Genomic DNA, 6,891 nt, shown 5'->3' with positions numbered 1-6,891 from the left:
ACCAATATCGCGCCTCCACCCCTGCTGACCTTTGGGAGTTTGTCACTGCGTTCTCCCCCTGCCACCTGATGAGTTGCAGTGCCACACAGAATGTGGTTGACCGCCACTGAAGAAATCTCTTCCCCACTGCTGACGTCACTCCCCGCGTCTTCATCAGCACCGGTCACGCTTGTTTGGAGGTAAACGTTCCCTGCGCACAGCATCTGCCCCCCGGTTCACGCCGAGTCCAACCCCTCTAAGGCCTTCCCCTTCAACAGCACCGGTCACGCTTGTTTGGAGGCAAACGTTCCCTACGCACAACATCTGCTCCCCCGGTTCACGTCGAGTCCAACCCCTCCACGGCCGTCCCCTTCAACAGCACCGGTCACGCTTGTTCGGAGGCAGACGTTCCCTGCGCACAGCATCTGCCTCCCGGTTCATGCCGAGTCCAACCCCTCCACGGCCGTCCCCTTCGATCACTTCCCGCCTTCCAGCGACTGGAGGGTCTCCAAGGGCGCCGCAGCTTTCTCCCATGATAGCCAGATCTGGAGAATCGTGATCCGCAGCTCCCAGTGGTGTCCGATCCGTTTGATCCCCCACAGCTCGCTGACCCGTACCCGATTGCTCCTTAGTTGCTAGGCCCAGTATTTCCTGCTTGCCCCCATGCTGTATGTTGTTGCACATGGCCCAATTCGTTTCTCCGCATGGCCTCTTTGGTGTTGCATTTGTGGGCTCCCTTCTCAGCCCAATTAGTTCACAAGTGACTATTTTTTCCAAACCTTCCGCATAGAGCACAACGGCTCTTCCCCCCAAATCATGCATACCATGATTATTATTATTTAATGCTTGATACGTTCCAATTTCACCAGGATTACGAGATGCACAGCAATTACTCCATTCATTCAAAATTGTGTCTGTAATTACAATTTTGCCCTTGTCTTCTTCTTCACCCCGGGAAACCATCAGCAACCCCTCTTCATCTTGTACCCCTTTATGCACTAACCCTGTTCCAAACTTCTGCGGTATATCCAAGCCGGCACTGTTGCTTTTGCTATCAGAGTTCATTTGTATACTCGTATTTCCATCCTCAAAATTTCCAGTGCAACGCAAATTGCACGCCTCATGTCCGACCTCCTTCACCAGAACATCAAAACCCCCCGTACCAACTGTGACGTGAACCCATTCTTGAATCACATCCATTACGCTAGTGTCAATTTGAACGCAACCTATAGTGAAAGAACTACATGTTTCCGTTTCTCTGGCACACCCAACGACTTCTCCCCATTGGCCTCCTATCGTTCTAAAAGTGTTGACTAACCAAGCGTGCAACGGGACCCCAAAGCATTCCAGCCACACCCTTCGAGTTTCATTATGGTCTGACTCCTCCCATTGCCACACTCTATGGAACAGCTGTAAGAGGCTATTCATGTTAAAGGTATAAGCGTTGTCAGCATGCCGAACACTGTCAAAAGTCAGAAGTGGTTTGTATGCGCCCATCTCCCGCACTTGGACAACATTAGGCACATTCTTCGCAATCATTTCCTTCAAGGAAGCAAAGTTAATGGCTTTGGTCGTGCCCCCAACGAGGCTCCTCTGCAGCCATTCCAAATTCTTTGTTGCCACTACCACTTTCACTTTCTTTGTCCAGCCATTTTCATGTGGGTCTTTGTCGATTTCCTTCTTCCGTACCTCGTGTCCCGGTACCTCAGGATCATTCTGAGCAATATTCTTACGTGGCTGCCATGTAACAATTTGTCGCTTGTCCCCTTCCGCACACCTATTACTCAGTGTTGCTGCTCTCGACATTCTTCTGTATTTTGCCTCTTCCACAAACACTATCTTCCCTCTTAGTATCTGATGATTCATTTTCGCAATCGCCTTCAATGCCCTTCCTTTCGTTGTGTATCGCACGAAAGCAATCATACATATATATTTCCACTTTTTTGTTTCCGTGATAAATATATATCATTGATACGTCCCGTCCAGCTAAACAAGTGGAATAATTCTCTCTTGGATATGTCATGCGGCAGATTACTCACAAAAATAGAGAAAGATTCATTCTCCAGCCGCCGATACTCTTCTCAATTCCAAACCCTTGGATCCTTGTCCTATTCCCTACGCCTACCCCTCCCTGTGTTTCCCATCCCCTCCCTGTATTTCTAACATCTATTATATACTTTAAGCATTTATTAAAACAATATCATATAATCATAGAAAGAGAAAATATATTATGATTAACAAAAGTATTTTTTTCTTCTTTTTTAATTTATAAATATCTAAAAAAGTTAATATTTATTTTAATAATTATATACAATTAAAAATATGATTAGTTTGAAAAAGAGTGAGTACAAAATTAAATATCATGAGTGTTGCCTTGGCTTAGTACTAACTAGCAACACCCTTAGTCTCCAAATGGGATAAAGCAGGTTCGATTCCTGTATTTTCCATTTTGGATATAATTCTAATTTCTAATTCTAAAAAATCCCACATCCAGTGATGTAAGCCGAGTTGAAACCCATTTTGGCCTTTGAAATTTGGGCTCGGCCTTAATTTCGACCTCCAAATTTTTAGTTACCCAATTAACACCCCCAAATATTGGATTGTGCCTCACGTTTGCCCCTGTAGTTATCTCCATTAACGAAGAGCTGATGTAGCATATTAAATTGATATGGTGTGCATCTACGTAGCACCCAGCTTGCCAGAATGAATGCGTGATAAGTGAATGATGTGGCAAAATGTTGTTTTCACTTAATTTGACTTCTACGTATATGTTAAAACCCTAATTTGCATGGACTCATATTGAGTGAAAACAACTTTTACCACATTATTCACTCATCACACATCCATTATGACAAGTTGGGTGCCACGTAGATGCACACCGTGTCAACTGAATGTGTCACATCAGCTCTCTGTTAACGGAGATAACTATAGAGACAAATGTGAGGCATGATCTAATATTTGGGGGTGTTAATTGGGTAACTAAAAATTTGGGGGTTGAAATTGAGGCCAGCTCTAAAATTCAGGGGGTCAAAATGGGTTTCAACTCGATGTAAGCCTTTATCAGACTCACATAGAAAGAGAATGTTAACATGCAAGTCCACGAGTATTTGAAGTGCATCACCTTTGATATATTGCAACATGAATGTGGAGTTTGTTGTCGGGTTTTGGTGAACCGACCAATTTTGAATAAAGTATAACTAATTGTCAATTTTTTTTATTAATAAATGGTTAGATATATACAGCTCGTGTATTAGATGAGCGTCAAACGACTCTCATGTTTAAAATATGTCTAACACATGGACATGACAACTCAATGAAGTATCTATGCTTCATATGGTAAAAGTGAAAAAAATCAACTTGGATGTGGCAACACATTCGTACCTATCCTTCATTCGGATTAGAACTCTTCCAACTTCATCCTTAACCTTTTTTTCTACTACACCCCTAGCATAATCTGCTATGGTTGAAATTATTTTCTGTCTCGTATCTTCATCCACATCAAACCTAGCAAGCGGAGTAGAGAACTCTAAATAGAATACCAAGAAGTAATAGAGGAGGCAAAATCAGATCGCAAAAGCATAGCGAAGGCAGAAACAACTATGTTACTATTGACGGTGTGGAAAAGGACAACGACAACGATGAACCTTCAGATCGAAGATAGCAAACCAAATGCCAGAAGCTTAGTATTAGGCAACAACAATAAATGGGAGTAATTTGTGAAGTTTTTGAGGAAATGAAAAATGAAAGAAGAAGAAGGTAGATTAAGGAAGGGAATTAGATAGTATAGAAGTGAAATTTAGGAGAAAATAAGAGAGGGGGAGTGAAAGAGGTGGAGGATTTGAGAGGAGTGATTTTGGTGTTAGAATTTGAAATTTAAGAAGGAAGTGTAGTTTGTAACACCCTACCATTCAAATTCTTATGCTCAAGTCATAAGTCAATGATAATAAGGTGGTACGACTCAAGGTGGAGTTGTAACATCTATATATATATATAGAAGAAGAAATTATTAAACGAGAATCTTGAAAAAGAAATAAAGAAAATCGTGAGTGCAAACACACACGTATCGATTATAGCGCATTAAAAAAAGCAGGGTAAAATAAAAATTGAAAAGAAGAATAGAGTAAAGATAGAATTTATATATAAATGATAGTCACTAGTCATGACCTGTGAAGTTTAGGTCAGCTAGGGTTACAACAATAAAAACAGTGGATGACAGTTCCTATTTCTTCCAAAAATACATAAAAGCTTCTATAGGCAAGGTTTCAAAAGAAATATATACATGAACATCATAAAAGTTTTCCAAAATAAGGGGAAAAGATATCTAAATAAAAATACAATCCATAACTCACAAGTACTTTGCCGTCTTCCAGACGAACTCCAGCTCACTGTGGAGCACCAGGGCTTGTATTTGAAAAACATGGAATATATACGGAATGAGAATCCCTAACCCATGAGTTTCCAGTACAGTAAAAATGCTAAATAGATATAATATAAGATAACAGAAACTCTCTAAGCAATCTTAAACTTCCACACAACAATCTTTTCATCCTAGGTTTTCACAAATCCATGATTAGGCAACTATCTTAGGGAATACAAATCTGATTCACCTTTCTTATTGTTTCTATAACTCTCCAAACTCCAAACAGAATAGCTCTAAACGTCAATCGACACCAGCATGAGGGACCTCTCAAATATACAAACACAAACAAGACAAACAAATAATATACAAGTAAATTCGGTAAAGCAATTAGCACATAGTCACTTAGTATGCGCAATTAAATAAGCCATGACAAATAGAAAACCCAAACAAATCAATCAATGTAGATGATGCATGTCTGTCCTATTGGCTATGAGCTCACGTGTTGGTTACTTTGCTAGAACTCGACACATTCAGTAACTAATCTGAACATTATCCCTCTGCTGTTTTCTCGCATATATGTATACTATATGTATCTCGTAGGTTGAGTGCCCTGTACACCTTGTAGGGTGAATACCCTGTATAGCTCGCAAGGTGAATGTCCTGTACACCTCGCAGATAGAGAGAACCTTGCAGGGTTGAGTGCCCTGTATACCTCACAGAGTTGAGTGCTCTGTACACCTCGTAGGGTGAGTACCCTGTATATCTCGCAAAGTTGAATGCTTTGTATACCTCGTAGGGTGAGTACCTTGTACACCTCTCATCCGAGAGAAACCATGAACAAGTGGGATTAAACCACCATCCTTGCCGGGATAAAACTCATTATTTCTGCGAGCGGGATGAAACCACCGTCCTCCCTTATCTCGGAGCAAGTGGAACAATGCCACTGCATCTAACCAGGCAGGTATATCTCAATCAGAGTCAACTTCGTTACCAAATTCACTCTCAATCTCATTTCACTTCATTCAAAATCATAATAAAAATCAATCATCGTCATCTCTCATTATCATAATCATCTTCATCATCCTCAATCAAAATCAATCATCATCATTTATCATTAACATAATCATCTTCATCACATCTCTCATTACATTTAATCTGTCTTTCTTCGATTCACTGTCACGACTCATTAGGTTTCATTCCTAACTCCTCTACCCTCTATTACATCAGCTATAGACTCATAATAGGGCTTACAAATGTTTAGAAGGCTAGAAGAATGGTTGAAAACTTAAAAATTTATTTTCAACAAAATAGGGTGGTCATGCGTACGCATGTGTTCCATGTACGTATGATTTCAAAATTTTGGAATGTCACGTACGCGGACCACCTTTGCGAGTGCGAGAAGATTTGACAGAAAAGTTTGCTTGCGTACGATGACACTTTCGCGTGTGCATGAGCTCAAAAATGGCATTGTTGCATATGCGGACCACTGTCGCATACACGAGAGTTCTAGGAAAAACTATTTACTCTCGTACGTATGCCTTCCACATACGCATGACTGCCAGATTTTTCGAAAAGCTGAAATGTTGCAAAAATTCATTCTTTCAACCCAAAATTTGAACTTTTATAACTTTTGACACAAAACTCATTTTCAACCAATCTTGAACCATTGGAAAGATCATTGAATAAATTTTCATAAAAATCTAACTTTGTTAAATTTTCAACTCCGAAAACTGAGTTATGCCTCACTGAAATTAGCCAAAAAATAAGTTTTTACCAATTTTACCAAATTACTCAAATTTCAAGAACTTTCCATCCAATACAAACCAAACCATACCAAATCAAATCCTAACCATCCATACACATTGTCAAATACTTCTCTATTATTTCTCAATCATCCAACACCTAAACTACCTATTTCCGTTCAAATCTAACCCTAATTATTCATTCTAAACCATTTTAATCAACAACTCAAAAATTCAACAACTTTTCACATATTCAATACCAATTTCAATAATTACCAATCCAAGAATAATTCACACCAAATTCACACATTCTAATTTATCACACTTATTTGGATTTACCCGGTCACGGCCTCCGGTGCAATCTTTCTCATCAATCATCAATCTTAACATTGAACATAAAATTTCATTCAATCATGCTCATGCCATATTCTCATGCAATTAGTCACACATCACACATTCAATCATTCTATTCACAACTCATACTAACACAAAATCCACCCAATTGCACAATTCAATCTTATTCCTAGAAGCATCTAGCCTAAGATTTTATGTCACATTACATGGTATTTAAATGAAACTTAAACCGTACTTTAATGTCGGTAGTTTCCAAAACTCCGGACCCTTCCTCCTTTCTGGCAAACCCAACGTCCACCAAAATCTCACCAACTGAAATTGTTAAGTTGGTGGTTTATGTATGTGGGTTTGGACCCAACTTGGGCCCGATTCACTTATTTTAGCCCGTTGACCAAATTTTGGTCCAAAAGTTTTATGATTAGTGTTTTAATTCGCATTCTAAATATTTCATCTCCC

This window comes from Arachis ipaensis, chromosome B06 (assembly GCF_000816755.2).
Source record: "Arachis ipaensis cultivar K30076 chromosome B06, Araip1.1, whole genome shotgun sequence".
Classification (NCBI taxonomy): Eukaryota; Viridiplantae; Streptophyta; class Magnoliopsida; order Fabales; family Fabaceae; genus Arachis; species Arachis ipaensis.
The sequence above is the reverse complement of the archived record's forward strand: the minus strand, read 5'-3'. Positions refer to the sequence as shown.